Source organism: Diplotaxodon limnothrissa, linkage group LG13, assembly GCF_057381915.1.
Source record: "Diplotaxodon limnothrissa isolate DT_005_m linkage group LG13, D_limnothrissa_male_GT1.1, whole genome shotgun sequence".
In the NCBI taxonomy this organism is placed as follows: domain Eukaryota; kingdom Metazoa; phylum Chordata; class Actinopteri; order Cichliformes; family Cichlidae; genus Diplotaxodon; species Diplotaxodon limnothrissa.
Window position 1 is genome coordinate 2,812,253 of NC_140608.1, and position 27,675 is coordinate 2,839,927.

Consider the following 27,675-nt stretch of genomic DNA (forward strand, 5'->3'; position numbering starts at 1 on the left):
AAAATCCACTGTTGTAGGGAAAAAAGAAAGAAAGAAATAACCATCTACAGTATGTGACTGTATTACAGTTTATTTTCTTTATATTTGTTTGTAGTGATTAGTTCTGAGCACTAAGAGCGTTAGTGACTGCTGACATTCTTTTAAGCAGTCATTGTACCCAGAATACGTCCCCACCTCAGTCCAACCAAAAATATTCCTCTCCTGATAAGCCAAGGATAGTCTGGGAAAGTGCCTTTACTTTTTTATATCTTGTTTCACTGCATATATTTTTGACCACAATCTACACTGATCTCACTCACTAAATTTGACTCGTTATCACATCCATCTATTCTACTTTTAAAGTAGACATAGGTCCTGGGCATAGAATAGGACTTCAAGGATGCAATCAAATATTACCAGCTACACTGAAAAGTTTCAAGTGTGCAGAAGAAGATAACCTTGTAAGGGACACTTGCCAAATCTAAATTAAGTGACCTTTGTGATTTTTACCATCCAAGTTCAGGAATTTTATAATCACCCTGTACTTTTACTGAAAACTACACTGGTGTTTGCTGTTTGTGCCCTCTCAGAGACCACTAATTGTAGCACCAAAGCCCAGGTGCAGATATGTTACTTAACTGTGATATAATTTACTACTACAGACGAGGAGCACTTACCAAAAAATATAATACTTTTCCCTGAAAAATAAGGTTAGAAAACGTGTGTGTGTGTATGTGGGGGGGGGGGGATCTTTATATGAGGAATAGACAATTACATTCTTACAACCTACAGAGAGTGCTGAATTATGTATTGCAGCCTTTTTGTTGCTAGGCAAACGAGTGCTTTCAAATGGTAAATGGTAAATGGCCTGTATTTATATAGCGCTTTACTAGTCCCTAAGGACCCCAAAGCGCTTTACATATCCAGTCATCCACCCATTCACACACACATTCACACACTGGTGATGGCAAGCTACATTGTAGCCACAGCCACCCTGGGGCGCACTGACAGAGGCGAGGCTGCCGGACACTGGCGCCACCGGGCCCTCTGACCACCACCAGTAGGCAACGGGTGAAGTGTCTTGCCCAAGGACACAACGACCGAGACTGTCCGAGCCGGGGCTCGAACCGGCAACCTTCCGATTACAAGGCGAACTCCCAACTCTTGAGCCACAATCGCCCAAGTCCATTTACAGTGAGCCTTTCATAGTTAGTCAGCCATAGAAACATTTCATTAGCCTAGTTGAACCTCCTGGAGTTTCTGAAGGTCTGAAACATTTTATTTTTTTTTTCCTGGAAATCAGTTCATGATGAATGCAAATGTCTTCTGTCATCTTTCCTAGAGAAAAGAAAAAGGGGTGAAATCAGTGAAACACACGAGAATTGCAATTGTCACCTATGATGATCAGGAGGCAGTGCTGATACAAAAAAATCTAATTTACAAAAACATTTATTTCTCAAAAGTCATAAAATTGTCTTACAGACAGAAATCAAATGGGTTCAATCTTTTTTCATTGTATATTATACAATGTTTTTTTTGTTTGTTTTTGTGTGTGTGTTTTTTTTAATCTTGGACACTTAATAAAATAACTAAAATATCTGTTAATAGAATGTGTTTGCCACAATAAATTCCTTGTTTTGTATCAAGTCCTAACATGTTTGATTAGGAAGCTTATCCAGAATAGGGCCATTTATCTCCTCGTTGCTATCAGCGGTGAACTAAAAAGAGATATCACAGTGCACAGCTTTATTTTAATGATCGGGTATTTCGATGGTCTGCAAAACAATCAGCCCTACATTGGTTAGTAGTGAAAAACCCCTTTCTGTGCCCAAGATATTACGTGTTAACAGTATGTTCTGAAATGTTTTTTTAATTAAAAATGCATCACTTACTTTGGCAGAGTAAGTGATGCAACTTTTCTGGGGCATTTTCTTCACTCATCTGTTGCTGGCTATACTGTTCTTGAGAAGCAGACAGCTATGGTTAAAGAAACATGTTTAAAAGTGCTTGCTGAAGAGACACACAAAGCTGTCTGACAGAAACACTTCAGGTAAATGGGAGACATGCACATTGCTGCTTCTATCACACTTCGTGGCACTTGAAAACAATATCAACTTCTGATTCGATTTTCCAATTGACACCCATGCAAATTCTGGCATTTTTCCTTTAGCAGTGGCTGTCTGACATTTTCTCACAGTCACTGGGTGCAGCGAGAGGGATGAATGCTAATCATTTCAACACTGCACTGGGATAGTCTGCGTCTTACACAAAATGTCGACACAAAGATGAATTTTAATGGATAAAAATGAATAAAAATGGCTGATTTGCTCCTACAGCCCACGTTCTTTTTCTTTTTTTATACTTAAAGCTTTCTTGAGGGTCTGAGCTTTTGCACAGAGGCGTGCTCTAATGATTTCACATTGTCCTGTCATCTGATCAGTGGCCTGTGGCAGGCTCATGTACCCAACATGCCACTTTTATTTATATACTTATTTGTGGATATGTGTGTGTCAGACAGAGAGAGAGGGCGTGACTTCTTATGAGGTTCTACACGGCAGCTTCATAACTCAACCAATTCCAGTGGGTGGCTGTGTTATGCTATTGTGTTACAAACATGACAAATCGCTAACGCACTGCTCACTAATTGTCCCTCGAGCCTGGAATACAAGCGCTTGTTGTGAGCTAATTGTCACCCAAAGGGAATGCACAAATCCGCTGAAGTGAGTTGAAACAATAAGCACATGGCTAAAACACTGTCATTAAAGGCAAATCTATAATAGATTTTTTTAAAGCTCTTAATGTAATGCAGCTGGTTTGATTGTACTGACCCTCAAAAATTAATTGAAGTTAAGTTCAGCTGAACAGTTTCATCTAATTTGCACTCTCATTCTAGTCATCTAAAGTGGCAATTAAGTGCTGCCCATTGGGAGATGCCTCATTGGAAATAGGAACGGTTGACTTCAATACTTTGTTCAAACAAAAGCATCTTATCTTTAACATAACCCCTAATACGCAGATAATAAATCTATCTGCGGCATCATTTGGGGGGTATTCAATATAAATGGCATGTTTCTGAGGAATCCCAACCAGTTATAATTCTTCAAGATCAAGATGGGTTATTGTGCAACTAATCTTTTAAATGTGACCTTTCAGACTTATTCTTTGTTCCCTTGAAGATATGTATATTCACTTATTACATTTTAATTGTATAATCTTTCCCCTGGGTCAGTAAGCAGCTATTACATGTCCCGTCTTTTCTGGACAAATCCCACACAAGCACAAATGCATTAAAACACAGATAAAAACATGCTTACAGAGTATAACATAAGACAACTTAATACAAAAAAAGGTTTTTCTGTTACTTCTTCATTCCTCACTTTTTTTAAAGTCAGTCTTTCTCACATTAATGTGGTCCTCTCTTCTTCTTCTTTGTGTAAATGTTAGTTTTAACCCAGAGATGTCTACATCTTGCAGTTCTTAATAAGTGTGATTGTTTATGTATGTGTGAGTGTTTGAGTGTGTTTGTACAGTTTGGTGGTGTCTTGCTGTTAGTTGCTCTAGATGTGAGCCTCAGAAGGTTCATGTTATACAACACTTCATTAATTATTCTTTGCTACAGCATCTCCCACAGATGTCTGCCATGATAAAAGTGTAATTCTCAAATTAAAGAATAAAAGAAAACCACAGGATTAGATTCAGAAGATTTCTGTATGTTTATATGCCGAGGTTGCAGACAAATCTTTCAGCGGATATCAGAATGAGTCATCACTCAATCACTTTATGTAGGGAGAACATTTTCTTAGTATAAAATCAATGCCATTTTATTATTCAGACACAAGACCTAAAAAACTTTGTCACATGGTCCCACAAAACCCTGACTACTGAGGCTCTGTTTCCACAGGTGGTGCCAGAATCATCAAATCTGCTTAGGTCAAATATGGTTAGGTCCATAATTCGATTGATTAAGACAGCATATTTTAAATCAAACAAACAAATCAATGAATTAAATCAAAGTGCAGATTTCCAGTTTTAATTCAAGGACTTCTGCAAAAAAAAAAAAAAAAAATTAGCATTAACTGTTTAGGAATTACAGACATTTTTCTACATAGGCTCTCATTTTCAGAGCCTCAAATTTAATTGAATAAGTTAACATAATTTTAAATATAAGAACTGATATAAATATACTTGGATGACAATCCTTCGTAGTCAGTGACTGCCTGAATTCAAATCTCATGGACATCACCAAATGCTACGTTTCTTCCCTTGAGATTTTGTTCTGCAGCCACCCCCAGCTGCTGCTTGTTTGTGGATCTTGCGCTGGAAAGCATGCCCTACTGGGCTAAAATCAAATGACTTTGTTGGCCTCTGAAGAGTATTCGTTTTTTTTTGCCTAAAGAAATTCTTAGGTTACTTTTGGAGTATGCTGTTTTTCCTTAACCATGGAAACAATTCTGTCATCACATACTTTCGGTGTAGCTAAGCAGAAGTTTATTGATTTGAACATGCCTCATTTTTATTATTTTTTTCAGCCTGATGGCAACTGCTCAACAATCTAACTTCAAATATTGTGCCTGCTTAAATTATCATCTTACTTGGCCATGAAACTGTTTTCCAGTCAGTCAGTTATTTGGCAAATTAGTTAAAAGTTCAAATTGTTCATTCTGAGCTTCTGAAAACAGAGGTTTAAAAATTACTGTAAATCCTCAACACGCAATTTTTTAAAAAAAACCCCTGCATTAAAATCTGCAGATCAATCACATCTTGACTGTTTGATTTAAAATCCACTGTGGTTGTATACACAAGCAAAACTGCAACACTGTTTCTTTAGCCAATAAATCAACAGACCTAACTGTATTATTTTCCACTGAGGCATGTTTAAGATATGACTTTTCTAGAGCTCATGCATAAATTGTATGATTCAATGGGTCAGCATCTGTAGCTTCAAAGTGATATTTACCTACAGAGATGAAATAACAGTCAGATGTTTTAGTTGGAGCAGTGGTCTGTGGCCAACAACACAAACCTGAACTCTTTTTAGGAGTTTCTTTATTTGTCTTTTAGCGGTAGGAGCTGTTTAAAGAATTCTGCTTGACCACAGGTATTAGAAGTGTCTGTCTGGGAAAAATGTGGGTGGGGAAAGTGAACAATTAACATCTAAGTGCATCTGAGCAAGGCAACACACCAGTGGAGTTGCTTAGAGGCCAGTAGGAGTGGGCAGTAGTTACACTGAGCAGTCCAAGGGGCAGTGATTTGCAACTTTACTCTTTGCCAGGAAAATAAACTGTGTTGTTGAGAAGAAAGGGCATAAATGTGCTATAAACTAAGTGTTCATGAAGCGAACTAGCCAGACAAACAGAGAAGCAGACAGTTTAAAGGAGGAGGTGTAGCAGCTCTGATGGATATTACGAAGAGGGATCAAGGTGCCTGTGTTTACTCATTCATTCCTTTTTTTTATCAGCTTCTCTCGCACATATGCAGGCATGCTCCACTCAGCCATCAGTGAGGGATAAGATAATGACAGGAGATGGACGGAGAGAGGAGTCATGCTGTGAGAGGAGATGCAAGAAAAACACAGGAGTGTCTGTGTGAGTGTGTGTCCTGTTTGGCCTGTGCTCAGCAGGGGGCTACATCTAAAGAAAACAGAAGTGTTTTTCACACATTAGCCAGTAACATACAACACACACACACAAGGAAGCACAAGGCACTTTCACACGTTAACTAGCCTAGTGGAAAATCAGACCTAAAGGAAGTTTTCTTTTTTTTGCTAGTTTGATGGTTATATTTCCGATTAACCTCCAAGTTTAATCAAAGTTGGTACTCAAATTCACTTTGCTGCTTTTAAAATAATCTAAACTCACAACCTGGTGAAAATCCAAACACACCTTTCACATCATCAAACTGAGTGGCTGATCATGTGATAACATGTGGGCATTTTGGCAGCTTAAAGGTGGGCGTTCTGTTTTTCAAAGCTAGCTCAACAGTGTTGGCAAACACTGAAGAGTTTGATTTTAGCTGCTTGTTATTTATTGATGAAGGCAAAGAAAATCTCCCCTGAAGGGAAGAGTGTCCAGGTCTTAGCATGAACCTCTTTGTCTCCAGGCTATTTGTGATGGTGAGATTCATAAATACTGACTTGCACTTATGTGTAGTGATTTACAGTGTCAGCTGAATGCCTGAAAAGCAAATTTGCTTACCATCAGCTTAAGTGCAATGCAGTCTTTGTAAGCAAAGCCTTGACTTGAGCAGTAAACTGCACTTGTGCTCTAAAAGTGGTAGATTGCAACAGATCCAACAAAAGTTAATGTAGCTCTTAACAGCACTTTATTATTATTTCTAACCACATAAAATGTTTTAATTATTTTATCTAACTGTGAACCAAATACCCTGTGGTGTTTTTATCACCTCCAATTTTCTCAAAGACCTCATCACAACAGGCTTAGACAAGAGCAATGTCTGTTGTATGTCACATATGCAGCACACACACAAATCCCTCATTATTTATGCTAAAGTGAGAAATAAGTTGGTATTCATGTTGACATTAAGCCACTGGCAAAAGTTTGTTTTTCAAGGTTATGCAGAGTATCAGCAGGAATGAGCACTTCCACAGGAATTAGGAGTTGGCGACTGTGGCTCGATCAATTTTGGAAAACATTTACATCTAGTTTGTTTTTGGATCCCCATTGACTTCCACTAGAAAAATGCCAGCCACCTGCTGAAAGCTGGTATCTTTTAAATAAGTTAACCTTTGTTGAAGAAATGGAACAACTGAAGAGAAACCAAACAGTGTAAATGAAACAGCTTGCATGTGGCTTTGAGAGCGAAACACTTTGGTTTCCTATTGACAGTGACTACCAAATGCAAATTGACCACTGCTGCCAACTTCTCAAGCACAACAGCATGAAAATATGTTACATGTCTGGAAGAAAAGTGTGGTTTTAGTGAGGGGGGGGGGGTCATCATGGTAGGAATCTTTTCCTACCATGATGATGGGGGTATGTGAACTTCTAAACATACCCCCAACCCGTTGCATAACTCCAATGAGTATCAGCAGCGAGGCCCAGTCAATATTTTCTAATTGGGATGAATTTAGGTAGAAAATGGTAAAGGTCATGCTGTGTCTCTAAATGTGAGAGGAGCGAAGGGGGAGAAAAAGTCAAAGGGAGATAGATAGAGAGAATGACAGACCAAGACAAGGAGAGAAGGGTGGAGAGGCTGGATTAAGGTGAAGGGAAAGAGAGTTGCTATGCAGAGAATGATACTTAAACTGTGAAATCCAATTGTCAATATTTTGTCAGAAGCCTAATCTCCCATGTCTGGTGAACATATGAGAATCTCTTTTTTTGTACGGTGTGGTGTGTTTCGTTTGGTTGTGTGTGTTTGAATGTGTGTTAAAGGAGTTTGTTTATTATGTCCCCGTTTCTTCTCTCCCTCTAGGATTTTAGTTTTATCTTGTAAGAAAGCCAGTTCTTGTTCTAACCCCTTGGATGGGTGAAACCTTGTAAGAAGTGTTGTTTTTATAAATATTATACTGTGTTGTTTTTTTAACGATTTACATTAAAAGTGTGAGGTGAAGACTCAACACCACATGTATTTGTGCAAATGTGTTAGAATATATAAGTACACCATAGTGTTGTTTGCTGCTTTCTGCTTTAGGAAGCGCTGGCCTAATTCTCACACCACTGTCTAACCAGCCATTACGATAAGAAGACAAGAACAGAGAGAAACAGACAGACGAAAAAACAAGTGCACCCACTGAGCGTCCGGAGCACAGATTGTTGTGCAGAACCAAGCAAGTTTTACTAGAAGAAAGAATAATTCAGTCTAAAAGTTAGGCACAAAAACTAAAGCTGAAATAAAGCATATGTGAAAGCACCTGAAATGCATTGCTGGAAAAAGCTGACAACTTAATTGCACTGCTTAAAACAAACTAGAAAACTTGCTGAGGTGCATGAGTTAAAGAATGCTCTCCAGAGGGTTGAATAAAAGCTGAAGTGCATGGAAACTGTTCGAGTGTCTTAGCAGTTGGATTGTAAATAAATGGATCTGGCTAAATCACATTCTCAGCAATAAGGTCAGAGCGACCATGACCTTTGACCTCCAATATCATGACAATTCATGCTCGAGTCCAAGTGAACATGTCTGCCTTTTTTGAAGAAAATTGTCCAAGGTGTTCAAGAGAGGGGTCTCCGTACCTCTATAAGAGCTTAAATATCATACTGTTGTCACGAAGACAGGCTGGAATTTAGAGTGGGTGCCTTAAGCCACGTAATGTGTGTTAAAACAGCTTTAAAGATTAGCTAGACTTACTGTATAGCGTTTAGCACTTGAAGAGACGGATATTTCTGTTAAAGTTGTTGAGTTAAAATCATTCACTCTAAAATCTCACTCACTCAACTTTGTCTATTTTAAGTGTCCTCTTTTCTCCAAGGTGAAGATTTGCCTTCATTTCCAAAAGCCGTTCCTTCTTCTATGAGTTGTACTGAATGCTATCCTTTAAATGCATCATTTAACAGTTTTAATCTGTATTATGTATTCAATTTATTTGTTTCACACCATAAACCGTATTTAGAATTTGTGTTTAAGTCTATCCACTATTGTAACCATTTATTTATTCTTACTTCACGTCAGGTTAACCCCTTATTCAACTGGTTGACATGTTTAGTAAAGGAGAGCAACACGTCAAAAGCCTCTTTCCTCTCTGTCTGTTCCTTTCACTCTCTTTTTTAAAAATACATCTCTTTAAAGCCCACTTCTCCCCTGCCCTTTCCATGAGGAAAAAGAGAAGACTTACACATAGTTAAAGTTCTCATTAAATGAGCTGAGAGTGTAGGAGGAGAGCTAATGTTTAGCGTTGTCTGTCTGATTAAAGCATAGCTAACAAGTGATTGCTATGCAGCTCTGCTCCTCACTGCTAACTCACACACAAGGCTTCTCTCTGTTCTCTCTCTCTCCACATCTCTCCGTCTCTGTCTTTAATTCTCTATGTTTGCCCCTCTGCCTGACTGATTCTCTTTGTCACTCTGATTTGCTATCCCTAAAAAGAAAGCTTCATTTCCATCTCACCATCCCTGTTTGCTTTTTCTGTTGTTGTTTTTTTGGGTGGGTTGGGGGTTTGTAGTCTTTATAAACTTCATTACAAATTTAAAATACACATAATATGAAGATATGAATCCCCCCCCCCCCCCCCCTCCTCTCTATTACTACTTCCTGGCTTCATGATCAATTCTTATGTGTCTTCCTTCTTTGTCTAGCTCCAAATGAAACTCCATCTCTCTCCATTGCTCTGTCCACTGACAGTCCCAGCTCCCTCAATTTCCTAAGCTCAGTTACCGTGCCGGCAGCCCAAATTCAATTACTGCAAACTGTGTGATAATCCCAAGCTACTGATTGGTCACTGCAGGCCTCCATTAAGTTAACACAGAAGGGAGGACAGAGGGGGATAGAGGGTTAAGTCAAAGAAATTATAAGTAAAATGTGAAATTTGACAAAGAGGGAAGTAAGAAAGGACAGAAGAAGGGAAGGGGTAAGTTAAGGCATAGGTTAAAGGAATAAAACAAGATTTATGTTCCACTCTTTTGTTTTTATCTCCTAAATCTCCTGGTATCCTTCAGGCCCAAGCTTAAACAAACAACCTTGCCCTTAAAAGCCTAGTTCATAATCCTTGTGTAATCATTTAGGCAGCCTCACCACATGTAACCAAAACATAAGACTAAAAACAGAGAAATACATATGTGTTTTTGTTTAGAATGAACTGGCTGGATTCAACATTAAAGGCAGAAAAGCTGAAACATTATATCATCTTGAACATTGGTTAATTTGAAAGCTATAGTTTGTTTTGCATGCGGCATTTGCAAAATATCAAAAAAGGGGGGAAACAGGAGGAAAAGGCTATTAAAACTACAAGTTGTGGGGAAAAAAATCTGAAAGCTTCCATCTTATAGACCAACTGGGAGCACACCATTACTTTCCCCCGCAATGCGGTCACCTGTATTAAGAGAAAGCTCAGTCTTTTTATAGAAACATGTCTAAATGACGTGTGTTTAGGTATCTGGAGAATAGTAGGAGAACATATTTTTTCTTCTTATATGGAAATATAAGCAAAGAGGTGTTGAAAAGGGTTAAAGACCACAATGGTAACATAATGCAAAGATGTTAACTTAGCAACAGATTGGTACACTAGTGCATGTGGGTTTTTAAAATGAATTTTATATAGCTATGGTTCCATTCATCAGACCATTTTCTTTTTAAGAATCTGTCAAAAGCAAACCTTTTAGGTTTGAAAGGTCCGGTAATGCCTTTTGCAACAAATATTATTCTTTTGTAAGATTTATGTCCCATTTTAAGCACTTTGTGTCTAACAAACATATAAACTATAGTAAACTCAGATTGCATAAAAAATAGACCTTTTAGGAAACCACTCAGCACTATATCGACTGAGCTTTTATTCAAATAAACTAAAGTCACATAAATAGTTTCAAATGTCATTTCAGCCCAAGACAAAAACAAAACAATGGGAAACTCGAGCTAGTATCTACGGTCTTTTGATCAACTATTTCCACAGGTTAAGGTGTTCAGGCACAAAAAGGTGAACATTTTAAAGTGCAACTTTAGACTTCACACAAAAATTTTGAGATTTGGAGCTAATTTTATTGCGTAATATGTTTTCTTTTAGACCAGCCACATTTGGCTGCTCCCTTGTCACAGGGGATGTCCGCAGTGGGTCACTCCATGTGTTTGATTTGACAGAGTTTTATGCCGAATGTCCATCCCGACACAACTCATATTGTTTAAAAGTACTGAGCCATCCCCCATTCCCTCATACTTCCATCGTAGGGAGCATGTGATCAATTCAGTTTGTTTGTTTGCATGCTTGTTGGCAGTCTATCATCCAGAGTTTTCAACATGTCATTTTCAAATGTTTTACGATGGCACATACCAAAAACAGTTCAAGATGGTTTAATTTTGGAGGAAATTGGGTCAAGAACCAAGGTCAAAGTTGATCATGAAAAAAAAATTAAAGAAACCATATCAAGTAATACAAAACATGTTTTTATTTTTTCAGTACAACACTGTACAGTGTCACGATGATACCATAACAGGCTGATGTCATCATGTTGTAAACAAAACAAAACAAAAAAAACCAACAGGCTGACATCACCATGCTGTAATAAAAACATCAAAGTTTTGGTATTGTCCCTGACCTCCAGAGAGAGATGCGCTCTTTGAGTGCTCTTGTTAATTTATATTTTTCTTTCAAGGAGTTTGTTCTTGTTGATCTCCTTAACACTTATTTCTCAATAACTGAATTATGATTTCAAAGATAAAGTAGCAGGCAAAAGAAAAAAAAAACAATAAGATATGTGGTCTTATGGAGTGATAAATCCAAATATTAGTCTAAGTCTAAGTCTTTTTGCCTCATAACTTTTGCACTGTCCACTTCCTGCTGTGACAAAACAAATTTCCCACGTGTGGGACTAATAAAGGTTATCTTATCTTATCTTATCTTATCTTAAGGAGCTTGGAAAGAAAGCTCCTTGGACTATGATGAACTGGATGACTGAGAACCTTCACAGACAAATCCAAATATTACTTTCTTATTTTTTTTTAACTCATCAGTACAGAGGTCAAAACAGAGCAATCTACGAAACACCGTGGAGGTTCTGTTATTGTTTGAGATTGCATTTCAGTCAGTAGTGTTGGGAATCTTGTACAAATTGGTGGAACTGTGATTGCAGAAAAGGACCATCAATTTGTTTCCCACCATGTAAGAGCATCTGGGAAATGTCTGATTGGCTACCACTTGTTCTTTTTACATGACAATCATTTCTAACACAATTCCAGCACAATGAAAGCATACCTGGACAGAAAAAGGGGGGAAAAACACAGATTGGAACATCATTACTGAAGCAGTGTGGAATCAGAACAAAAGGAAGCCCACATTCAAAGAAGAGCTTTTGAATGAAAAAAAAAAATCTGGAGATCTATTCCTGAAGATTTCTTAAAGAAATTACAATAAGGGATGTTTAAGTGAGTTCAGGATGTGTTGAAGAATTAAGGAGGTCATACCAAATACTGGCTTTCAGGTTCAAATGCACCCATTTCCTATTTTCCCAGTAAAATACAAAGAAATAGAAGGTGACTCGTGACTTTTGCACAGTACTATGTATGTATACAGTATATAAAGTATAATTACCACTGTTTAAAAATACTCCAGTAAAAGTTGAAGTACTGATTCAACTTGTTTACTCAAGTAAAAGTGAAAAGTAGCTCTTTGAGCAACAAAAACACCGGCCCACTTTAACCCCTGACTTTGGCACAGGTAATCTCTTTTTATGCAGGATCCTCTGGTGAGTAATACACAAACAGGACTGCCACTCATATGTTACCATTTAGGATCAAATCGGTTTGATGTTTGAAGGCAGGTCAACGTGACAAAATAACTACCCTGAAATGTGTTAAAGCAAAAGTAATGAGCCTGTTCTGAAAATCTAAGGAGCAGAAAGTACAGATGTTTGTTTAAAAATGTAGACAGTAAAAGTAAAAAGTAGACAGAAAAAAAAAAAATCAAGTACAGATACCTGTTCTTAAGTACAGCAACAAAGTATTTGTACTTTGTTGCTTCCCACCTCTGATTGTTTTCATTCCAGCTGTAAAGGGATTTCAGTAGTCATTCTCTGCAGCAGATCAATTAAAACTCACCTGTTCTTGCACCGTACAATGATCCATAAGTAAATGGCACAACTTTGTCCAAAAGACTAGCAAGATGGTATTAGTGAATCTGAGGCTTAAATATACGAACATGACAGGATTAGTTTCACATAAACATACAAACATATCACTGTTTATTACTTAATACTCCCTTTTTTTTTCTTTTTTTTTTTTTTTTTCTTTTCCCCTTCCCTTTTTTCCCTCTTTTTGCGCCACTGTCCCGGAAAGAGCTGAGGAGAGTCCCAGATGAGGGCTCACTCAGCAGCCGCAGAGCAGAAGCCAGGGGGAGTTGCAGTGACGCGCCCGTGAGCTCCGCCGGCAGCCAGCTGCGCCTGAGTGACCGAGCCCCAGGCCGAGAGGCTGAGGGCACCCCACCTCCGAAATGGCCCGAGCGAGCCCCAGGCTCCAGGCCCCGATAAGCGGCCGCCAAGGAGTGAGCCGGTGTGTACCTGGACGCCCACCCCCGGACACAAAGAACCACCAACGCACCGATGTCTGAGGGGGTCCGCCACTGGCAGGGGAAGTGGTGGTAGGGGGAGATAGGCCTCCAAACCTTGGAGGTCCTGAGATGTCCCCAGAGAGGTGGCGCCTGACACCCAACCTGACATATAGACACAGACATACAGGCACACACAGATACAAACATCCATTCCCACCCTCATGCTCTCATATGCACTTACTCCACACTCAACCAACGTGGAGACAGACATAAAGAGACGTTGTACACACGATCACACTCCCCAAGCGTACTCTACAAACCGGGTCTAGGTGCCCCCGCCCCTGGAGGGGGGAACTGCACCCAGACCCAGGTGGTGTTTCCCTTTTCCCTGCGGTGGGGGGAGGCAGACCGCCCCGACTCCGCAGCAGCAGGAAGGCTCCACACTCCAGACCGCAGTCGGACGGCCAACTCCTCCTCCTAGTCCTAGCCCCCCTGCTCCAGCAGGTCGCAGAGAATGGGGGTGAGAGAAGACTCCAAACCTCCCTCCAGCCGCTCATTGTAGTGTTGATGCATGTGTGTTTTAAGGTGCATTTAAAACCCAGGAGGGCTTGGAGCTACCTGCCAGAGAGCAGCAGGTAAGCGCATGGTCCCTCCTGCTAGCCCTCAATGTCTACGTGTATTTAAAATTGAGAGGTGGGCAACGATGCCAGGGGTGGGGTGTACACCCTGATGGTACTTTGGACTCCGTGTATCGTGCCCACCCCCAAGATCCTATATGTATGTGTAATGAGAGTGTGAGTAATGTGAATGTCTAAGTTGTGGGATAAAATTGAGGCAGAGGCAGCCAGAAGGGGGGGGGGGGGGGGTAGCCTCCTCTGCACCCTGGTGACATACCCCTACTCCAAGGCCCTGCATGTGTGGGTGGTTGTGGTGGAGCGGGAAGAGGGAGGCAGCTGGAGATGGGGAGGGAAGGAAGGGAGGGGCAAGTGACCCCTCCCTGGGGCCAGCTCCCCCGCTGACCCCAGTAGGCACCCCCATACTCCGCGACCCGCCAGGGAAAGGGGGCCCAGGCCCATCCAGACCGGGGCCCAGTGCAGCAGCGCCGCCCGGCCCCACAGAGCCCGGGACAGTCCACCCAACCCCACCACAGAGAAAACTGCACCCACCCCACCATCCACTCATCTTCCAGACTACATAAGACAATAAACACCCAGGCTGAGATCTTCCTCCACCTCTCCTGTATCTCCCCCTCCTGCAGAGGGAGCTCCTGAGGAGAGGAAAGCTCCTGCAAGATGTGACAATCTCCCCCACCAGTTGAAGAGCCCCCCAGGTGGCTCGATGCACCGGCGGCACCCTGCTCCAGGGCTGGGCCCCCATGCACCCACCCGCCCACAACCCCGGCAACACACCAACCAGGACCCAAGCCCCCGAGGCCCGGTCCGGGTCCCAGCCCAGAGACGGAGCGCCCCCAGAACCTCACGCCCATCCCGGACCCACCCAGGGGCAGCCAGGCTACCAGGTCAGTAACCCACGTCCGTCAGCACAGACCCTCCCCTAGCCCCGCTGCACGCAGCCGCGAGGAAACAGTCACCTGAGAGCCAACAGAGCCCCTAACCGGACATGACCGCTACCCCGGGTTGAGCCCCCCAAGGAAGATGCCTCCGGGGAACCCCCCGACGCCCTAAGCCTGTCCCTACCCCCACACCAATCACACCAGTGAAGGCGGGACCAAACTATGACCCCCCACCCCCACTAGGTGATGGAGCTGATCAAAGGAGCCCAGAGCAATTGATCTGATGTGGTGGCAGAGGCTGTATCAAGACTAATGTAATCTAATAGATAATTTCTATATTGGTTAGAATTAAGATTATTTTTATTTTTCCAGTTCATGAGGACTGTTTTCTTGGCTATGCATAGGGCAGTGAAAACCATATGGGCTATATTCTTTTCTGAAGTGACATTATCTAAGCTGCCCAACAAACACACTAAGGGGGAAGTTGGAATGTTACATTTCAGACACTTCGATAAGTCTTCACATATCTCGCGCCAAAACTTCTGAACTGGTGGACAGAACCAAAGAGCGTGGATATAATTGTCCGGTGAATTGGTTTGGCAGTGTGAGCAGTTGTTGGTAGACGTAAAGCCCATCTTGAACATCCGATGACCTGTATAGTGCACTCTATGTAATATTTTGTATTGAATTAATTGAAGACTGGGATTTCTAATTAGATGAAAGGTTTTTAAGCAAATCTGAGACCAGAAGTTTAGGTCTAAGTTAACTGATAAATCCGCTTCCCATTTTGCAATAGGAAGTGATATTGATTCATCTGTTTTAGAAAGCATTCTGTATATTTTGGATAGTAATTTGGGGGGTTTAAGAGTAAGAAATTGAACCACACTTGGTGGTATTTGTAGTTCAACTTGACCCGGGTTAATTTCTTTTTTACTATGGATTTAATTTGTTGATATTCTAAAAATCTTTTCTTGTTGATCCCATATTGTGTAACTAGTCCGTCAAATGAAATAAATTCTGTTCCTTCTAGTATATGTTCTAAATATTTGATTCCTTTATCACTCCAATCTGAAAAGTATATCATATTATTGTTTTGTAATATGTCAGGGTTGTTCCAGATAGGTGTACGTTTGCATGGGATTAATGAAGACGCCGTCAATTTTAGAAACTCCCACCATGCTGTCAGAGAAGAGCTGATGTTGATGCTTTTAAAGCATTCATGTCGTTGGATGTTTGAGCTGATAAATGGTAGGTCTGAGATCTCTAGATTATTGCAGAGTGCTTGTTCTACATCTAGCCAAGGTTCATCTAAGAGGGTGTGTTTTAGCCATCCTGAGATAAACTGAAGCCTGTTGGCTAAGAAGTACTGCTGAAAGTTAGGCAGTTCTAGTCCTCCTTTATCCTTGGTCTTTTGTAGTGTTTTTAAGCTTATACGTGGGGGTTTATTTTTCCAAAGGAATTTGGACATACATGAATCTAGAGATCTGAACCAATCTTGTGGCGGTTTAGTTGGGATCATTGAGAATAAATAATTTATTTTTGGTAAGACCATCATTTTTATAGCGGCAACCCTTCCCATGAGTGATATGGGTAGACATTTCCATCTAGCCAGATCATCTTCTACCTTCTTTAAAAGTGGGATATGGTTTAATTTAGTTAGATCTGCAAGCTTGGGAGAAACATTAATACCTAAATATTTTATATTTCCCGATTGCAGTGGTGTAGAAGAGGAATTATGGAAGGAGCAATTAATCGCTAGGACTGTAGATTTTGACCAGTTAATTGAGTAATCTGATATTCTTGCAAAAGAGTTTATCAATTCAATCACCCCAGAGATATTGGTTTGTGAATTTTGGAGAAAGAGTAACACATCATCCGCATAAAGGCTGATTTTATGTTCCACGTTCTTGCATTTTATGCCCTTAATTACTGAATTCTGTCTAATTGCTGCTGCTAGTGGTTCAATAAAAATTGCAAATAGTGAAGGGGAGAGTGGGCATCCCTGCCTGGTGCCCCTCAAGAGACAGAAGCTGGAGGATGTCTGGTCATTTGTTCTAACACAAGCTGTTGGGGAATTATATAATATTTTTAACCAGTTTATGAAAGAGGATCCAAAACCAAATTTGTGTAAAGTTGCAAATAGAAATTTCCAGTTAACTCTGTCAAATGCTTTTTCTGCGTCTAAAGAGAATATTGTAGTTTCTAGGTTTTTACTGTATGAGTAGTCTATCAAATTAAGTAATCTACGTGTATTTGTTGATGAGTGCCTACCTTTTATGAAACCAGTTTGGTCAGGATGAATTAAGAGGGGGGTTATTTTCTCCAGTCTCTTTGAGAGAGCTTTGCAGATTATTTTAAGGTCTACATTTATAAGGGATATTGGACGATAGCTTGAGGGATATACAGGGTCTTTGCCTGGTTTTAGCAGGAGATTAATGTTTGCAGAATTCATATTTGATGGAAGTCTGCCCTTTTCTTTAATTTCCAACAACGTTCTGTAGAAAACTGGTGCTAGAATCGACCAGAATTCTTTGTAGAATTCTGCAGGAAAGCCATCTGGACCTGGAGCCTTATTATTGTGCATACTTATCAGGGCTTCCTGGAGTTCACCTGGTGTCAGTGGTGAATCCAGTGCCATTGCTTGAGTGTCCAATAATTTTGGAAGAGTTATGTTGTCCAAAAACTGATCAATTTCTTTTTTAGATGGGTTTATTTGTGGTGAATACAACGTTTTATAGAAATCCCTGAAAATGTTGTTTATTTGTGTCGGTTCATATAATGTGTTCCCAGATGAATCTTGAACAGCACATATAGTTGTTTTTTCTTTATTTATTTTTAGCTGGTTTGCTAGAAATTGACCGGATTTATTACCATGTTCGTAATTTTGTAGGCGTAGTCTTTGTACTAAGAATTTTGTTTTTTTTATCAATTATCTCATTTAATTCTAGTTTTGTTTTGCGTATTTTGTTCAATGTTTCCTGATCTTGGTGGGACGCGTAGGCTTCTTCTAGTGATTTGATGTTTTTTTCTAATTCCTGAATATTTTTGTTTTCTTTTTTCTTTTTATGTGATGAGAAAGAAATTATTTTACCTTATTACTATCACTGTCCATATCCCATCTTCCAGGAACAGTGATAATGTTTTTCCAGAAAAAAATATATTTTACCTGCTGATCTTTTATTTCAAACGCAACCTGCTTTGGAGCAGGTTATGTTCTGGAGCAGGTTAGGTCTGTGGCATTAGTTACCATGATGATGAACCCCAGTAAGAAGTAACCCACCGTCATAACACTGAAAACCTAAGGTTGAGCATGAAGTTAGACACCTTCCTAAATCCTAAGCCTGATTCATCATACACGGCTCTTGTGACTGCAAAGGCCATATGATATATTTTACTTCATTTTCATAGTCATTAAACCTCTCATGCCCTTTGAATTGGGGAATTTTCATCCTTGAAAGGGCCATTGCCATCAAGATAGAAATGGTCCATAATAGGATAAAGGTGATAACTCAAAACAACTTTGTATTGATTTGCAGTGTCCCCTTTGTAAGAAAACTACTGAACCCAAACCATGGCAGCAAAAGACCCCAAAAGCCCAAAGTATTGCCTTACTGTAGGGTCAAACACTCATGTTTTTCCATTTAACTTACCGGGCTGTAGCTTAGCGTGTCACCCTTTCACATCCTCTGTATTTATTTTGCCTGCTCTTGCACTATTTCCTTATGTCTATATTGATTTTTATCTTGTGTTTCTGTTATTTTCAGTAAGTCCTAGTGTCTGTTTATTTATATGCATCTTTGTATGCGTGTGTGTGTGTGTGTATCCTGTGGGTGGCCCAGCTCACGGTGAATAATCCCTTACTGTTTGGGGTTTGTGGGTCAGCATGTACAACAACACACATCTTTCGTCTCCAGACCTCTCAGAAGTGCTGCCTCAGCTGAATGCTTACAACACAAGACTGCAGGCTCTCATTGTGGCCACTGCATATAGCATTACTGTTCTTATGAGCAATATGCTCACAGGTTTTAATTAAGTTCCTCTTCATCACATACATTTAGCATAAGCACCATGTCTCCTTAGAGTCAGTGATCACGTAAAGAATTAACAAAAAAAGCTTGGAGTCAATAGGTGGTATTGAATTTTCAGGGAGGATTGAAATACTATTTCATCTTTTTAGCCATTAGTCTGTTTTTTTTTTATTGAAAAGATGCTGATTAGAAAATCAGTTCTATCAGCAGTTCTATTATTTTATAAAAATGCTTGCCATTGTCCATCACTCCATTATGAAAATCAGGTAAGCAGAGGCTCTAGAAAATTAAGCTCAAAGCCATTCATGGCAATTTGTTCCACACAATGACACTCTAATAAGTCAGGTTTCTATTTAATTTTGGTTTACCCCTGACACAGCAACCCTCACTATATATGGCATTATTTTACTCTGGGGTGCATGTTGATAGACACCAACAAGAAAACAAGTATGTCAGTGTCACACTGAATGTAGCATAAATCCTGAATGAAAAATAGTTGTATGTGTCACGATAGGGTGCAGGTGAGGGATGAAAATTGATGATGAGATTGTTTTTTATTAGAATCAGTAGTTTTGATGGATATGTTTCAGAAAAGGAAATACAGGCCTACCTTCTGAAAGAACTTTTCTAAAATATTATAGAAAACATATATCCATAGTCTACAATAGGATACGGGAGGGATGGCGATGGTACAAAAATGCATACACACATACTGACATCTCACTGACAGGAATTTGTGTCTCATTTGGAACCATATTTAACTTTCTTATGTCATTTGCTCTTTTGTGTTCCCTTTCCTTTCCTTTCATATCGATTAATTAAAATGTATTTATATAGCACTTTTCAAAGATTAAAAATCACAAAGCGCTCCTCCCGGCCTCTGGGCCTGCGGCTCGGTTCACTCTGGCACAGCTGGCTGCCGGCAGAGCCGGCGGGCATGCCGGTGCAGCCCCCTCTAGCTTCTGCTCGGTGGCTACTGGGTGACGCCTCGTCTGGGGATCCTCAGCCCTTCCCATGAGGGTGGCACGGATGCCCCTCCGGTGGTCCTCCTTGGGCTCTCGCACTCTGGGGCCTCTGGATGTCTGGGGCCTGGATCTCCTCCATGCCTGCTTCATGCCCTGGGGGACGGGGCTATGGCTCTCTACATCCTCTTGCAGACCATTACATGTGGAAACCATTTGCTTTGGGGTTTTTTTGCTTGTTTTCTATTCTTTTTCTCTCAACAGGTGATCCAGGAGATTTTTTTTCTCCCCCCCTTTCTCACTGTCCCTCTCCCCTTCTGTTTTTCTTTTCCTTCCTCTTTCTTTCTCCCTTTCCTCACTTTCCTCACTCATGTCTGTCCCGTCTGTAACATCTGAAAATAAAATAAAATAAATAATAAAAACAAAGGTCGATCAAATGGACCAATACGGCAATGCCACGATGATCCATTTGGCAAAATAAATCCATTGGGTATCCTTGTTGGTCTTCAGACAACAATTCTGATGGCTAAAGAACCAAATGGGACAGGCAAAAGAAAAAAAAAATCACAAAGAGCTTCATGATAAAACCAGAAATATAAAGTAATAATAGTTGAAAACAAGTTGAAAGTTGAAAACATAAAACACATTACTTTAATCTTACTTTACTTGATCAACAGCAACCCACAAAACTATTTAGTAGAGGATAAGGAAAACATGTTCTATCCGTCAATTTTTTCCCCATTATTCCAGTTCAGGTTTGCAGCAGGGCCTGGAGACTTTCCCAACTGTCACTCACTTTGTCAAGACAAAATTCTGACTTATTCTAACCCCACTACATCCATATTGCACACTTTAAAAAACAGAGCATCCAATATTGCTGCAGTCAGGGCATAAAAGCTCAGATTTCAAAAGAAAATGTGTTTTCATTATTGTAACGGTAACGGCTTCTGACAGAACGGCAGTATTAGACACACCAGGATGAGAATGTGTTAGTTAAAATGTACCGTTTTACATAGTTAAGCATATGTTACAAAGTTTGTTTTCTGTTTCCAGAGTGACAAGTTCCTCCTCATCACACATTCTACAGTGACTTTTTCATGTGGTCACTGGAGGTCACTTACCTTACATCTTCTATCATTTTCTTCAGCAAAAAGAACCTCACTGTAAATTTCTAATATGATCTTATCTCAGGGCATAGGATGATGAAGTCTCAGCAGATGTCACCTGCATCTCTCTGCTATGAGCAAGTTGTCCATTGGCATTTGTGCCTGGACATACCAGCCACAGACATATTGGCTGCTGAGAGATAATTGCCCTGCTTTAGAAACCTATAAAGTTCACATAGCTAGACTGGAGGAGTGGTGCTGGAATAACTCACAGGTGGCATAGGTCCCGGGTTTTTCGGCCAGGATAATGGCTTGCGCCCAGCTTGGGCTTATGTATGTTGCACTTGGTTTCCCTTTATTCAACTGTGTGTTTAGTCTTATTTTCACTGTCTTTTTACTTACTGTCGTTGGTCTTTGGTCCTGCCCGAGTGAGGCTTTAGCAATCCATTTTGATCACCAGCTGTTTCTGTAGCAGCAATTATGGCAACTGATGGTTGTCAGTACGTCACCAACCAGTCTTCTAGGTTAAGCCCATTTTCCATTGGTACCTTCTCAGCTTGAATGCACACAGCTCACCACAACTCAACTTGGATCAACTGGTTTTCCATTACGGTCGAGTACCACCTAATGTATGTGGTCAATCATTATAGCAAAATGACAAAGCATGCCATAACATCATATGCAACACAAACTTTACAACAAAGGTGGATGTTGAGGTGATGATACACCTGTTGCTTGGTCTGTGACTTTTTGTCTGCCTCGGGGAACACGATGTTATCTTTTGTAGACACTTCCCTCGTTGCCGGAATTCAAAAATGGTGGTTTTGATTTTCTTGAATGAGATGCTCTCATGACGCCACTGATCAGCCAATCAGTGGCATGCAGTCTGACGATGTCACATTTTAGAACCTACTTGAATCACTTCTTCCCCTTTTCATTAGTACCTACTTGGATTGATTTGGCATGGTTTTCAGGATTTTCCATTAGGTCATAGTACCTGGTACTTTGGTTTCCAAGCGATCTGAGCAGGTACTAAAATGTGACGTTGCCAGACTGCATGAGACCGATTGGCTGATCAGTAGCGTCACTCGATGAGTCATGAGATCGTCTCGAAAATCAAAACCGCCATTTTTTAAACTCAGCAATGAGGGAAATGACTACAAAAAACAATGCTGTGCTCCCCTGAGTCTGACAAAAAAAAAACACAGACAGAGCAGCAGGTATACATTTGCTTCGACATCCATCTTTGTTGTAGCAATTGTCTCCCATATTAATTCCATCGCGGAACACGCAGACGAGAAGCACGCAAACAAGGTACTACTGGGTTGTAATGGAAAACCAGTTGATCTGAGCTGAGCCATGTCAGTCCCTGGAGAGTCGATCCGAGTAGGTACTAATGGAAAAGGGGCTTAGCCTAGAAGACTGGTTGGCGACACACTTCCAACCATCAGCTGCTACAGTATCAGATATGCCAGAAAAAAGAGAATAGCCTAATATTTCTGTCTTTAGCTCACTAACCTTATCCCTCTACAGACTCATGAACTACCAAGCTTACATCAAACAAACTGCCTTTTTTTCAAAAATAAAAAATAAAGATTTTCCAGATTATAACATGAGATTTTCACAGCTGTGGGGAACCTTCAGAATAACCATACAGGAAAGCAGATAACCCTTGAGTTACGGTTGGTTTACAAATCCTTCTCTACATGGAGCTGCTAAGTTAAGAATAGAAAGAAAAATATATGGAAGGATTAAGATGAACTGTAAGCATGGTTTGATTCCATGTTTTATGTTTAATTTTAAACAAACAAAGGGTTTGTGTATTTTTTTATTTTATTTGAAACAGTATCTTATATGAAGAAAAATCCAGCTACAAGCTTTACCTTGAAAAAAATATATATCAAAATTTAAAAATGTAAAACCAATGAATTATGGCCTCAATGTTTGCTGTGCTGAAAATTTCCAAAACCATTTTATCCTCACTCAGCAGCAGTGAGAAAGGTGAGTGTGCATATAACTCCCCAAAAAACATGAAACTTCTCTGTCTTTGAAGAAGAGAAAAAAGTCCATTTCTTTTGTAGCATCACCTCGCTGTCCCTTGCAGGCTGTTGGCATGGAAAAGACTGGGTTTTGAACCAGAAGTCAGTGTCATTAAGAATTTCAAATACATTCAAAGGCTGACTTTTTTTATTGAAACGTACCAGACTCTATGAAATGAAAAATTGTGTGCAAAAGGCTGCAGTTGTTTACATTTTCACTCATTATGGCCAGAAATACCCTGTAATTACATTTGACAACCTGCCCTTTATCTTAATCTAATTATGTCATTTTGCATCCAAAGTAATAAAGGCCTGCTGAATGCTATAATGAAAATATGCATTATCATCTACTGCTCCCCACTGAATGAGAACCCCTGCAAGTGAGCCATGTTTGTGAGCCTTTTTTTTTTACCCCTGCCATTAGCATCCAAAATACATACAGAAATTTACGGATGGGGGTGAACAACTGGCAGCTGATACAGGCATTTATGAATGGCTCGATGTGGCACTTATGTGTCATCACTTGTGAAAGCTGTGGTTAAGATTTTGTTAGGACTGGCCAAATAAACAACTTGAGTAGGCTGAAAAGTCATGATGGGATTCAAGTAAAATGAATCTTCCGAGAAAGATAAAACTATTGGAAATGTATTGGTTTAAAGGCTTTAAATTATTGTTTTATAGGTTCTTGTGTGTGTCTATCTTGTGTGAAATCGCTTCATTTAAGCAGACTTTGAATGTTTCAAAATATCAAAACATTAATATCAAAAGTAACAATCATTGGGTTAGTGTAATTGACACACTATCTATTTTTTTCTGAGACTAAGGGATCCATAATAGCAGATGTTTACAAGTCGAGCGTTGCTTTACGAAATACTCCTTCAAACCATTCATAATTTAGTTTTCCAGGTGTGGGTTTTTCCAGCTTTTTTTTTCATGGCCAATTACATCGTTTACACTGGACTTTTGTAGGCGACACTCTCTGTGTATAGCAGGCCTGCCGTCCTCTCCTTTCATTGGCTCTCTGTGCAATTCTAAATCTCTGCTGGTAGCGGTTGGAAACTCCTCTTAGCCAATGAGGAAATAGCAACTGTTGCATTCAGTTACCCTCCTGCAGGGCTTCTTCTGCTGTAACCTCTCAGGGTGGATTTTGATGTGGGAAGGGTGTACAGTGTTACAATACAGATAAGGCTATAATGTGGCCTAAACCTCATTAAACAACGTATCCTTCTCAGTGCAAATGCTTTTTGCAACCACGGTCAAAAATAACTAAACAAATTATATTTCTACTGTAATAAAATCTGAAAATGTTAATGTGTATTGAGAGGTTTGCCCCACTTGAGTTTGTCATTTGAGGTGCCACTTATTTAATTCCGACGAATAACAAAATTACTACCGATACAGGAGTAAGAGGAGAGAGAGGATTACCAGTTTCCTACGCCCTCCAACGGCAGCGACACCTCTCTCTCTCTCTCTCTCTCCCTCCCTCTCTTCTCTCGCTGCTGCTGCTGCGCGCCGTTCAGTTTCCCTCACATCGCTTCCGATGCTCCAGGAGGGAGGACGGATAAACGGCGCTGACGGTACCGGATTTGTTACCCGAAGGAGGGAGGGATGCTACGGTGATTTCCTCTCTTTTTCTCTTCCAACACCCACCTCCTCACCATCCCCTCCACTCCTCTCCATCACTTCAGTCTCGGACCTCATCAAGACGCATGACTGCTCTTTCATTTTTGTCCTCTCTTTTCAGTTTATCTTTAAATTCGCTTGACTGGTTTGTTTTTTTTATTATTTTTTGCCACTGAGCTCCAGCGGGAAACCCACTTGGCTCAGCTTGAATTTCTACCCTCTCATCTCCAAGCGCACGTAAACATAGAAAAACTGGGCTTTTAATCAGTGGATGTGTTGGACATCTGGTAAAAGAAGCAATACTACTTAAGTCAAGTGGCCGATCTCTACTGGCTTGTATGTATTGAGGACACTTGGGTGAACGAGCTGCGCACGGAGTCTCACTTCCAAGGTAAGACCACTGGAGTTTAAGGACTGGGATTTTGCCGTAGTTACATCAACACACTTCCATCGTATGTCTCTCTTCTCACTATCCGCGCATCTCTTCTGCAGAGGCTTTCCTGAGCGCAAAACACACGAGAGCCAGCGAAGTTAAAGGTTTAGGTTCCCGGGATGCTGGGGAGATTCTGGTTAGACTCTTGACTAAACCAAACTGTCGCACAAACACTTCTTATACATTATAGGAAGATTACTCGGAGATGATATCGGACTTGATTATGTTTGATTAACAATGGAAAATCTCACAAAACCCAAAGATCCTTTGCGCATTAAAGACAGCACTTGGTTTTATTTGTTGTGCTGCTGCCAGTAACAGTGCAGACTTTATTCGTTCCTCCGGGCCACTGGACGACGGTTGGATCTGTGTGGTTTTCGCATAACAGAGCGTGGATTCACTAAAGTTTCTCTTGCAGTGTTTCTGCATATTTTTACTTATTTGGTCTGCGAGTGCATCCAACTGCGTTTGCGTATTTGTGAGTCTGCCCACGTAGCCTATAGTAGCTAATCTAGGAGTAAGCTCCCTTTCGCTGTCTCCGTGTCTCCCGGCGGCTCCGCGTAACTGCGACGCAGAACTTTTCTTTGGATCACCATCAACAGAGTCTGGATGTGTGAGGGGGGGTTGCGGTCACATAATTCGGTAAACAGATAAATTCACTGCGTCCCTTTAGCCCACTCCAGGAAAGAAATATTTGTTAGTGTTACAGTTAATCTGCATTTATTTAACATATTTCTTCCTGTTTCTTCCAGAAAGCGTTTTCCCCCAACTTATCCTCCTCCTGTAAAATCAAAACGGCATATTTACAATTCTCAATCCCCAATATTTTCCCCTTTTTCGCCATTTCCCCTTCTTTCATTCTTTCTCGTTTTCTGGTTTTTGCGGGGTCATTACTGATCTGGAAGCTAATTGATTTTGTGATTTTGAAATGTGAATCCCTGAAGACTCCACGCAGCTTAGTATTCAGTCCGTTTGAATACTTGAAGCGGAGCGGCGTTCTTGCCCTTTTGGTGTGCGCCAGCGCTGGTGAAACTGCATAAAAAATGCATACAGATCACTTGCCCATAGGCTCATTCAGGCTCGTTCTGCACTCAATTAGGTCCGTGCGTTTGGCTTAGCATCCCTGTAGGGCCACATTAGATCATTTTGTAAATTGTTGCATAGACATCCAGTGAAATCTGCTCAGTAGAGTAGATTTGTCCGTACTGGTTGGGTCTGTGCGCATGCTGGTCTGATATGAATAATTACAGATGGATTTGGAACTGGTCTGCTGCTCAGCCGCTTTCAGCAGAGAGTAAAAGAGATATCGGTGTGTAGTTTTGGGCATCTGCAATTCCGCTGCGTTTTCAATGGGGGAGCAAAGAGAGCTAGAGAGGTGTGTGTGTTGGGGGGGGGGCGTTAACTCCAGGGCTGTATCTTTGGTATTCATGGCACAACTCAAGATTGCTGCTCTCAAGCAGGCAATAATCTCTCTCTCCCTCTCCCCCTTCTGTCTCCCACACTGTTGCTGTATAAAATGTCTCCCCTCTCTCCCGTACCTTTGCTCTCCCCTTTGCATTTCAACCCCCTCCAACTCACCATTCTCTCGCCCTCCTCTTCCTCTCTCTTCATTTCTCTACACAGCAATCTCTCCGACTCTGTCTGTGCGCTTCAGTCTTATGGGAGCCATTGAGAAAATCATTTGCTGCTGTTGTATTTATTCGACAGGGGGTTCCTAGCAGCCAGGCTTGGCTGGAGAGATGTTTTCTTGTGTTGCCTTGAAAAAAGTCTGCAGTCTACAATGGAGCAGGAAAGATGCAGAGAAATGGATCCATTAGATGCTCTAACTGCAGTTTAGTAAATAAGGGGGGAAAGGGTTTGGAACTTATTGTGTTATATTTTCGACAGGCATTTTTTTTTTTCATTTTTTAATTCCCTTCTTACAAGTGTTGTAACTGTGCTGTTGTGGTTCCCCCCACACTTCCTTATTATGTGGTTACTTTTCAGAGAGCGTTTCCCTGTTTATTTAATGTTTGCCAATTAGCCTACAGACCAGTCACTGCAGCGAAGAACAGCAGAATTCCCCTTTTTTATATTTAGTTCTGAGACACTGTGGCTCACTGGCCACTTAAAAGACATATTACACACAAAGAAGGTCCCTAATTTAGTAGTTTTGAATTGCTGCTTCTTATGTTCACTTAATGACAGAGCTCAACATCACAGCTGTCGCTCTCTGGCTCCACAAAGGGTTTTTGTAAGTAGCACAACAGTATCACTCAACTTGTGCTTTTGGATGTTTTCTTAATTCACCAATTAATTCTTCATTCTCCCAATATTTCACTCAAACAATAATACAGTGTGGGCAGAGTAAAAGAGGAAAAGATCAAGAGGCAAAAAAAGAGGTGCAGGAAAGGAAATGAGGGGATGTGGTCTGCAGAGGAGATGAGGTGCAGGGCAGAGAGAAACAACGGGGCAGACGGTCGGAGGAGCAGCAGCTGAGCAGAAAAGAGCATGACTCCTATCAGGATGTGAAGAAAAGGAGGAGGTGGTGGACAAGAGAGGAGGGCAGCGTGACGTCTATCAGTAGAGTAGTCAGTCTCATTCCTTTTTGAGAGTCACTGCCGTATGAGCTGAAATGAGACATGCGAGTAGAAACTGCCTGCCTTCACTTAGCCATTGCAGGAATGAACAGTTCCCGCAAAAATGTGGTTTTATGTCTGCAGAAGTGATTGTATACCTTAAAAGCAGGGCAGACACACATAATTCCCTTGTACCAGTACATCTTTGTGCTATTTAGGGTGAGCAGCATACAGAAACCTGGCTTGGATGACAGATGAAAGCGGGGTGGGAGAGGTATCAGATTTTT

General features: G+C 40.8%; 1 protein-coding gene across 1 annotated transcript in view; it reads left to right on the plus strand.

The window, feature by feature from the left end:
• Positions 1 to 24,484: 24,484 nt before the first annotated feature.
• The window catches only part of cdh11 (cadherin 11, type 2, OB-cadherin (osteoblast)), a 95,257-nt gene continuing 92,066 nt past the window's right edge, over positions 24,485 to 27,675 (plus strand). Inside the window, exon 1 of the mRNA XM_085369627.1 lies at positions 24,485 to 24,788. The gene's annotated coding sequence lies outside the window, so the exon portion shown is untranslated. The remainder of the gene's footprint in view (positions 24,789 to 27,675) is intronic.